This window comes from Vipera berus (assembly GCF_964194415.1).
Source record: "Vipera berus genome assembly, chromosome: 2".
NCBI classification, from domain to species: Eukaryota; Metazoa; Chordata; class Lepidosauria; order Squamata; family Viperidae; genus Vipera; species Vipera berus.
In genome coordinates, this window is record NC_138203.1 from 35,266,656 (window position 1) to 35,277,910 (window position 11,255).

The window sequence follows — 11,255 nt, forward strand, 5'->3', positions numbered from 1 at the left end:
AGCCACCCTGAGTCTTCGGAGAAGGGCGGGATATAAATGGGATTAAAATAAAAAAAAATATCCTTGGGTGCCAGGGATTATATGTGGTAGAGTCAGTGCGGTCTTCATGTGAGCCATTAAAACATTGCTTTAGCAGTCTTACATGTTACTTGCAACATGGCGCTTTAATGGAAGACAATATTTGAATGCGAATGCATTACTAATCTGGTGCCTTACTAACTACAACTCCTATTCTCCTTACACACTATGTCTGAGTGCCATTACTGAGGACTCTGGTACATAGGTGAAAAGAAGGAGAAGGAGCCTGGTGCAGACATTTTCTAGTCTCTAATGTTTATTCTCCATTGTGCTGCTGCTGAAATTAGCCTTCCTTTTTGATATGTAACAAAAGCTCTTTTATGCTTTCAATTCAAGAGCAGCAAATCTGCCTATGTAATGTGGGGGGGAAGGGGCAGGGGAATCCCACCACCCTGCCGGTTGCTTTAGCTTTTTTTTGTAAGTGCTTGCTGAGCTTTCAAATGAAAGAGAGCAGTCACTATAGAAACTGACACATCACATGGCATTCAGTCTGCCTCCTAGATGTGAATTACCTTTCTAATAAGACTTTCTTCCTGCTAGCTTTCCCCTTTCTATCTCCAAGACTTTCCTGCTAAAAATCCATCTTATAAAAATCCATCTTTAGCCATCTACCCGACTTTATATGTTATTTATCAGGCTTGTTCAAATAGAACCCAAAGCTTATCTATCCAGACAGAAAAATACCATTGCTGCCTTTTAAAATTTCCCTTTGGAGGTGTGAAATGGTACGTATCTAATCGCATTAATTTATTTGAGCTGCAGAGAAGCAATGATATGGAGTCCTTTTACTCTGCATAAATAGGGAAGGATGAATAAAATTGTGCAAGCCCTTAACACCCAACCCACAAGGAAAGAGTGGGATCTTCCTAACTGCTCTGAAAGTCATATTATTGGAATCACTTGCTCGAATGGATCTCATTATTTACATGCAGTTAAAACAACCAAATTTCGGAATTATAGGGCTATGACCCATACAATAATACTATGGTTTTTGAAAACAGGCCATTGTATGTAGGGTTTTGATTGACATTCAAAATGTTTGATAGTGAAATCTAGAATTAGAAGTTTCATATAGCAAAAAGAGTAAGAAAATATACCCATATATTTAAAACAAGCAGACAAAGAAACCCAAATAATCATGCTGTTAATAGCTGCAAGTAAATATCCGACATTTATATATGATCTGGCCTAAGCCTCTTGAGCTTTAATCATACAGTCTTAATAGGTAGGATATTTCAGAGGCCTGATTCTTTCTTTTCATCCTAGTGTATATGCATAATATAAAAAAGAGAGAATATTGAAAGTTAGAGGAGCAGCCTACAAGCAGGCTTTTATTTCTGCTAAAGGTGATGGACATGCCAAGGAAGTGGCTTTATTTATTATATTTATAATACATAAAGAGAAAAATCTTGGGAATGCAGTTCAAATGATGAAGATCATTATTATTTAAATAGATAACATAGCTTTCATTCATTTATTTTATTTTACCATATTGGTGACAATAGAGTTGAATAATTCAGTCTGAAGAAAAAGTTGATAAAGTCTGCACTATATATCTCTTTACAAAGTCTCTTTTCTTTTTAAACTCTAAAATGATTTTAAAACAGATCTGCCCCTGGCCATTTGATTTTCCTGATCATCTCTTTTGTCTCAGTGTGTATGTTGTTCACATTCATGTTCTGGCCTCCCTCAGCAGCATTCCCCATGATTTTATGCTGCTTTTGTAAGCAAGAAAGGAATGTCAGGACATACTAATGAATGGAATTTTCCCAAAGTGAAAGAAAATGCTGAATGCTACAAGGATAATGGTGCAAATCAATTCAATCTTTCCCTGGACTGTTTTATTCTTTACTGAAATGTGAAACACACAACTATGTTCTGAGGTCACAGCTATGGGCTGCAATTTGGATAATCCAAGTTCTGCCAACTTTTTGTTTTATGCTTCATAGATTTCAGCAACATGATATTAATGGATAGAAAATAGCTAGCAGATAGTTTTAAATAACCATTTCACGATTCCAGCCTCATCTGTGTAGGAGATATTACCATGGCGGAAAGTTTATTAGTGTAGCTAATTTATGTAAAGCAATAAGTCACCTCCAGTATATTGATCTGCCAGAACAGTTTATTTACTTAACACATATTTCTGTAATGTGAAAGTGATTTGGAAAGATGACATTTAGGTTTGTTCTGAGACAAAAAAACTTGAAGTAATTTCAAAGGAGCAGTATTTCAATTCCTTCTGCAAAACTGGATTAAATGTCTAGCATTAATTATACAGGGGGGAAAAGGCATCAGACAAGCAAAAGCAACATAAATTTAGCAGATCTTCAACCAGTAGAAGAGCTGTCAACCAGATTAAAGAAAAATCCCACAAACATCACACTTTGGTTGCTTTTGACATAATATGTTGGAATTTGTAAAGCAATGTTTAAGGCTTACTAATGTGGTTGAATCTAGTAAGAGACTGTGTGTTCTAATCTTTAGGTATAAGTTCTAAACTTTAGGCATGAAAGCCAGATGGGTGACCTTGGGCCAGTCACTCTCTCTCAGTTCAACACAACTCACAGGGTTACAGTTATAGGGAGAGTAGGAGGGGGAAGGAATATTGTATATGTCTGCTACCTTGAGTTATTTGTAAAAATAATAAAAGTGGGACATGCATAAGTCAATCAATGTAGTAATAAATAAAAATAAACTATGGTTTAGTGTATTGTGTTAACCCAGCCTGCTCATGAGCCTTTCAACCTGGTGCTCTCCTGAAGTTTTAGGTTACAGATCCACAACAACTAATCAGCACCTTCTTTGATAAAGGAAAACATGGAAAGAAATTTTGACTAATATAGCAGTTCTAGATAATGTCTTATATGCTTTAGCCCTACTATGTTTCTCTCGTTCTCTACTGATGCATATCTTCCTTCTTAAAAGGCAAATGCAGTTTAAAGATACATTTATATTCTAGTAAATATTCTAGTCAAATTAGCTTCACAAAATTGTCCAAAGAACCTAATTGTTAGCTAGCAGAGATGCTTGTGGACTAAGTAAACATGCTTTTAAAATTTTATGTAATTTAATATAAATATTAATCCAGAATGCTAACTGAAATACCTGAAGCGATATTTAAACTGAATTTCTATTCCAGCCGGTATAAATGTAGATGGGATCATTAAAAAAGCTAAGAAATGGTTTCATCATCACTTATGAAAACTCCAACAGAGGGCCTATAAAAATACCCTGAGATTTCATATACCAATGAAATCAACATTTTTAGCAATCTGTGTTTGTGTCAGCATCATGCCAAATGCAGACCTGAACTGAAAAATACAAAGTTCAAATAAGAGTTGTCATATTGTTGTATTAAAGTTGCACTACCGGTGTTGATTATTTGAATTCAGCAGAAGACCTTATTAAAGGACATGCTTCTAAATATAAGTAGAGTGTTGAAAAAATATTGAATAATGAATTTGAAGAACATTTCATTAAAAAACATGTTCACAATGTAGTTGTCTTGGATATAGAATATGGGCTTTGCCCATCTATATAACAAACCTTCTTTGTATCTGAAGCAAAAGCTATATGTATTTTTAAAAGGTATGAAGTTTTTAAAAGGCTTCATTGCTATTTAAGTGTCTGTGGAGATTCTCAGTCATGCAGGTTGCTCTGGGACAGGCAGTTGTATTGCGAATATAATTCCTTGTTAAGACACTTATTGGTCTGTTTAAGCGAATTTAGTCACATTTAACGGCCCTTTCCAGACAGTGAACTCATAAAGCACCTGGTTCATCTGAAATACCTTTATTTTGCATGTAGGAGGTGGTTACAGCAGAGAAGGTGTGGTCAGGTGAAATCTGGTCGGAGCTTTAAGGTCAAAAGACAGTAACAGGATTACTGTCCGCATGGCTTGTGTTCAGATGTTACAATGGAGGATGGAACACAAGGGAGCAAGGAGAAGGAGGAAGTCCAACCCAGAAGGGGTGGATCCTAGTACAGCATCATGAGCAGGATAGGAAATACATCACAAAGGGGAAGGTACTGGCAGACCCAATTAGCATATTGGTAATTTGCCAAGAACAGCCACGTGGTGGCAGCACACAGGTCATAGTTGTCTCAAGGGTGCTTTTTCAAAAGGCAAGTGGACGGTTTTGTTCTTGAGGAAGGAAAAGAAAATGTTTCACTTCTCATTCAAGAAACTTCATCAGTTGTGGTGGGCGATGGAAAGATAGGTACTGTCAGTCTAGTTGCCATTTGAAAAAGCACCCTTTCAGATTGCTATCTAAGCTACATTTTGAAGAGAAGGATGCACAAAAAAGAGTTATGTCTTAAAGAGATTCATAATCTAGTAGTAGACAAAATGAGAAATGAACTCAGGAATAGCATGTAAGATCTCTCCCCTTGTCTATCTCCCGCCATTTGCCCCCAAAGGGCTGATGCAACATCCAACACCGCTTCTCATCATTTTAGGCACAAATTCATATCTCCCACCTTCTTTCAAAGAAACTAGAAACAATTTCAGGACAACACCTTGGTCAACACATCAGATGCCCAATGATAATTCCTGGTTTGTTCTATTCATTACTGAGCTGGCAATTTTTGGATATTCCCTGCTTTCCCCCCCCCCCAACTCTCTGGCTCCTTTCCTCTGTCCCATAAAATGACCCTTTGGTTGGTTTCATTGAAGACCTTCAGTGCTGTTCAAGCTCAGTTGCTGCTTGATGAAACCCCCACTGTGTACCTTGCATCACCCTTGCTGGCATTTGTAAGTCCTCTTCTGAACCTGAAGCAGCTGGTGGTTGTGGCCTCGGATCCTGATTTTTATTTATTTATTTATTTACCAGCAGCAGGCCTTGCAATCTTATCAAAGTAAGCCACACTCTGTTTTCTAATCCTTTGAGTGGACAGATTTTATCTTTCTTTAGCTCTTGCTTGCTTGACCTGTACAAAAGTCCTATGAGTCTCTATATCTTTCATTCTTTCATCTCTCTCTGTCATTTTGCCATTCAAAAATAATCCAGTTGTGTTTCTATTATTTGTCAGTTTCTCTTTTGTCTTATATGTGTGAACGAGTCTTCTTTATTATATGGACAATCTTAGACAGCATTTTTGCTGTTTGACTACTGCAAATAATACATATATTGTACAGTGTGTATAAACAAGAGTGTAATACACATTTTTGAGACATATTTTTCTTTAAAGAAATGAATGTTGCACAAGTAACACAGGAAACATCATTCCCTCAAGAGGTTAACTTTTCAAACAGCTAGCAGATTATAAAAAGGTCAATGCATAGACAGCTGAGAGTGGTAAAAGTTTTCTACCTGGAAATAAATGAATGAAATAAATGAAGAGAGAGAAGGGTTGCTCCCAGGACACAACACACTTGGTGTGGCCCAGCTGTGATTGAAGTGTTTTGTCCCTGTGCCTCTTCCTTCTTCCTCTGATCCCATCTGTGTGTGTTGCTGGCACAGAATCCACACCTTGGCCTGCTAGAAGCAGCATCAGTCACATAGTGTTTAATTTCCCTCATTGGGTGGCTTTTTTTTTTTGTTAGGTACTTAAGAATCAGTATTCAATATCAGAAATAAGAGTCTACTTGCGAGTTGTTTCTTTCAAGCTTGGTAAACAACCTGCCTTGTGGAAAGGTGGGGGGACTAGAGTGGTTAGTCCCATGAGATCAAGGGTTGAAACTATAATCTTTAGCCCTGTTTTCTGTTTGATTTCTATCATCCTCTTGCTGTTTGCTGGTCAGCTAATTATTAATAGATAGATAGATAGATAGATAGATAGATAGATAGATAGATAGATAGATAGATATATTAATATAGATATTAATATAATATTAATAATGATAATATATTACGTTATAATATACATTATAATACAAAATATGATATATGATATGATATGATGAGATATGATGAGATATTTAGATGTTTAGGGTGACCCACTCCCTCCTCAATCAGGAGGTGAAGGGGGAGCCCTTGCAGGGTCGTGCCGAGGAGTTTAGCCAACATCTAGCGGACAAAATTGCTTGGATTCGGGCCAGTCTGGACTCCGACTGGGCAGAGTCTGACGGAGGAGACACGAGCAGTCTTGGTGATGTTATCTGAGAAGAGTTCGACTCTGTGACTCCGGAAGATGTGGACAGGATTATGGGGAGGCTGAGCTCCACCATGTGTTTATTGGACCCGTGCCCCTCCTGGCTGGTGTATGCAGCTCGGGAGGGGACACGAGGCTGGCTCCAGGCAGTAATAACTGCTTCTTTGAGGAAGGGTAGCTTTCCTGCTGCCTTGAAGGAGGCGGTGGTGAGGCCCCTCCTCAAGAAGCCTGTCCTGGACCTGGCTATTTTGAACAATTATTGTCCGGTCTCCAATCTTTGCTTTCTTGCAAAGGTTGTTGAGAGCGTGGTGGCGCATCAGCTCCCTCTGTTCCTGGAGGAAGCTGATTATCTGGACCCGTACCAATCGGGCTTTAGGCCCGGGTACAGCACAGAGATGGCATTGGTCGCACTGGTGAATGATCTCTGGCGGGCTCGGGACAGGGGTTGTTCCTCTGTCCTAGTCCTATTAGATGTCTCAGTGGCTTTTGATACCATCGACCATGGTATCTTACTGCGGCACCTCATGGGGTTGGGAGTGGGTGGCACTATCTTGCAGTGGTTCTCCTCCTACCTCCTGGGTCGTTCGGAGTCTGTGCTGGCAGGAGGGCAGAGGTCAGCCTCGAGGCCTCTCATTTGTAGAGTCCCTCAGGGGTCGGTCCTCTCGCCTCTCCTGTTCAACATCTATATGAAACCGCTGGGCGAGATCATTCGTGGTTTTGGAGTGGGGTATCATCAGTATGCTGATGATACCCAGCTTTTCATCTCTACCCCAAACCACCCCAGTGATGCCCTCGATGTGATGTCCCATTGCCTGGAGGCGGTTCGGGTCTGGATGGGGAAGAACAGGCTTCGGCTTAATCCCGACAAGACTGAGTGGTTGTACGTACCGGCATCTTGGGAAATTTAGTTCATTCCATCTTTAATTATGGGGGGTGAGGTGTTACCCCCCGTAAATAGGGCTCGCAACTTGGGTATCCTCCTTGACTCACAGCTCAGTCTGGAAGACCATGTAGAAGCTGTGGCCAGGGGGGCTTTTGCCCAGGTTCACCTGGTGCACCAGTTGCGGCCCTATCTGGACCGGGATGCCCTGCGTACAGTCATCCATGCACTCGTGACCTCTCGGATAGACTACTGCAATGCTCTCTACATGGGGCTGCCTTTGAGGACCACTCGGAGGCTTCAACTGGTGCAGAATGCAGCCGCACGAGTTGTGATGGGGGTTTCCTGATATTCCCATGTAACACCTCTTCTCCGTGAGCTACATTGGTTTCCAGTTGCCCTCCGGGTGAGATTCAAGGTGCTGGTGATGACCTATAAAGCCCTAAATGGCATGGGTCCAGATTACTTACGGGAGCACCTGCTGCCGGCGTCAACTTCCATTCGTCCTGTGCGCTCCCACAGAGAGGGCCTCCTCAGGGTGCCGTTGGTCAGGGACTGCCGGCTGGCAGCCCCCAGGGGGAGACCATTCTCTGTGGGCGCGCCAGCCCTTTGGAATCAATTGCCTGTTGAGCTCCCAATGGCTCCCGACCTTCACTCTTTCCGCCGTGATCTGAAGACCGGGTTGTTTGAACAGGCCGGCCTGGACTAAGGGTTTGGGTTTATTTTTAACTATTTATTGTTAGGGCTAAATTAATTTAATTTTACTTTTAACTTTTGTACGTTGTATTTTATTGCCCTGTACACCACCCTGAGTCCTTTGGAAGAAGGGTGGTATAGAAATTCAATAAATAATAATAATAATATGATGAATAGAATAGAATAGAATAGAATAGAATAGAATAGAATAGAATAGAATAGAATAGAATAGAATAGAATAGAATAGAATAGAATAGAATAGAATAGAATAGAATAGAATAGAATAGAATAGAATAGAATGGCAGGTCACACAGTGAGCCAGATGTTTAGACTGGATTTGGCATTTTTGTGAAGCATGTAAAGGAAACAGTATGAAATAGGAGTGAGCTGTTGACTTGTGCAGAAGTTCCATCATCACTGAGGTATCCATTTTTTGTTTCTTAAATTTGTTTTGTTGTTGTTTTTTTTGATACCCCAATGTGATCTTCTGGGAGGGAGGTAATCCAATAGCGAAACAAAAAAATTCTAGGCAAGAACCCAGTGGGACAAATGAAGAGTAAGCTAGGAAGCTTGAGAGCTGCTGCACTTTACAGAAAGAGAATTTTGGTGGCTTTTCCTGCCAGTAAAAAATGTGATGTAGGAAAGGATGTATCAGTTGCTACCTAAATCTGTCCCATATTAAATCTGTAAGGAAAGCAGCACAGCCTGGTCTCCTGATTGATGCAAAGTAAATTAGGTGGAGGAAGCAGAACAGCTTAGGAGAACATACTTTGTTGCTGACTCAAGTATTAGAGAAATGTACATTAATGTAAACATTTGATTATATTCTTGGATGACTGCAGGCAGTGTTGAAACCATGAGTTAGTCATGGCTTCTTGTGACTTAGGAGAAATGTGGCTAAATGCAGACAAGGAAATGTACAAATAAAAGAACAGAACAGAACTTGAGGTTGTTAAGACAAGAGACCTGGCAAAATGAAATTGACAGAAATACTCATTCCTGATTGATACTCAGTTAAAGATACTTCCACAATATACAGGTGGTTCGTATGCTTTGAGTCAAATGTATTTAATGAAAATGAGGGCTGAGGGGTGAAATCTTCAGAGCTTCTTCTACTGAAGTCTGTCTTTTCTCCAGCTGAATTCCAGTTTTCTTATCCATAGGAAAATACATTTTCTCTAATCTCAATAGTAAGATGCAATAAACCAAGTAAACAAATGAATGCTCCCACCTTTCATGAAATTCAGACTCTTTGTAACTATCTTTAATTGGTCTAATGGTAGTTCTGGCACAACAGTGTATCACTTTATGCAGAGTAAAGTAGAAAGGATATAGAAAGAGCATCTCAATGGCAGTATATAATGGATTCAGCTGTCAAAATAATATAACATTAATAAAACTCACCAACTAATAATTGTGGCTTGGATCCAGGGATGTTTTGAACAGACAGAAAGCATTTCCATTTATGCAATATAATCCCACTGAATTTGCCCATGGTCTATATTCTGGTGCACTGCCTGTCCTCTGATGTCATTATATCTATTCCAGGGAACTTTGAAGGGAAGCACAATGATTGTAACTGAAGGGGAGGAGTCAGTAAATGTCCCTTTACATTGTTACTTCCATAATTTGAATATTTGTTGCACTGTAGTTGAGTATTATGATTCAATAATTATGTTCACACAATATCATGTATAACTGGATCAGTTAAAGATTTAACCAGGTACATTGATTCTACATGATGGTTTTGGCTAATTTTAACCTTAATTTGTTTCCTTTTGTGTGTGTGTGTGTGTGTGCTGTGCAAATCCAGGAAATGGAATATTCCAAGAAGCAGGTTAAGAATGTCGTGGAAATTGAGACAAAGAAAGACCTAGAGGTAATGTTCTAAGCCCTGTTAAATGGCAGGTTGGACAATGGAATCTTGTACAGTGTCACCTATCAAGATGTGAGGATAGTAAAAACCAAGTCCTATGAAAGTATGCAGACAAAAAGGAAGGAAGATTTTGTATTTTTAAAATGCTAACATTAGAGGAGGGAGTACATTTATTTTCTGCTACCCTGGAGGACAGGAATTAGAATTAGAATTGAACTTCCCTTGAACTGGGAAGTAGATACAGATAAGATATTAGAAGGAAATTCCTAACAATAAAAACTGTTAGTGGGATAGTTTGCTTCCTTAAGTGGCATATTCTTCTACACTGAAGACTTTAGAAGCTGAATAGCCATCAGTTCAAAGGGTTTTAGCAGCTTCTGCACAAAACAGGGGATTGGAGTAAGTCAACTCTATCAAATTGAAAACGGGATGGTTGTGTCTCTACTCCCTATGCTCTCCTTATCACAGATTCTGAGAAGCAGGTATATTCTCATTTTTCTTGTAGAAAAATCCAGGGCCATGATATTTCAAATTCAAGGTTTTGAAGCAGAGACTTGACAGCAAGAGTCTGCTATGATAAATAAAGGGGGGGAAAGCCTAGGAATTCTGAAGAGAAACAAACTTGGGAACATGCACAAATAAAATTTGTTTTATAGGAGGTGACCAAAGCACTTTCACACAATATGTTTTCTGTAGCTTCTGGGCCATCTTTGCAACCCTGTGTTCCACACTGTCATCTGAAGTACTTTATTTCATAGTCAGCTAGTACAAATGGAAGTACTCTGAAGTCACTTGTAAGTTGGAAATCCTGGCACTCTGCAGACTTTGAGGGCTGACATTTTCTGACTTGCTCTGGCCTTGGTCTCCCTCCTGAACTGCAGATGCCCTATCATAGCTTTTAAAGGGAATGCTGCCTCGAAGGCTGCAGAGTCTGCTCTTAGTAACCCAGACAAAGGAGAATGGTAAAATTCTATTAGTGTTCCCCTTGTCTTCTGTGGGATAGAAGCCATATGCAAAGTGGCTTGGTTTATTTGTTAATTTATTTGATTTTTGCATGGAATAGGGCCAAGAGATTTTTTTGGCAGTTCAAGCAATGTTTTTCACTCTCTGTTCTCAGCATTTCTGACTCAGCAGAAGAAGATTGCAAGTCACGTTGTTTTTCTGTTTTTAAGAGAAATTATGGTGAGAGGGAAATACCTGCAGACTCTTGTTCAAGGCAATTTCTTTTGTTTCAAGAGTAGGCAGCACAGATAAATTTTCAAACCTTAAAAACTAAGATTCAGACAATGTCATTTTCTATCCATAAAAATCACAGCAGCCAATGGAGAAAACATTGCAACTACAATGTTTTTTTATCAAACTATGAAATTGTAACCCATTGATGTAAAAGGACCTAATACAGTTAGAAACTGCTATGCACAAAGAATTTTTTTAAACCAAGCAAACCTGGGCAAACTGTTTTCTTCTTATAATAATAATAATAAAGTTGGAAGGTACCTTGGAGGTCATCTAGTCCAACCACCTACTCAGGCAGGAAACTCTATACCATTTCAGACAAATGGCTGTCCAGTCTCTTCTTAAAAATTTCCAGTGTTGGAGCATTCACTGCTTCTGGAAGCAGGTTGTTCC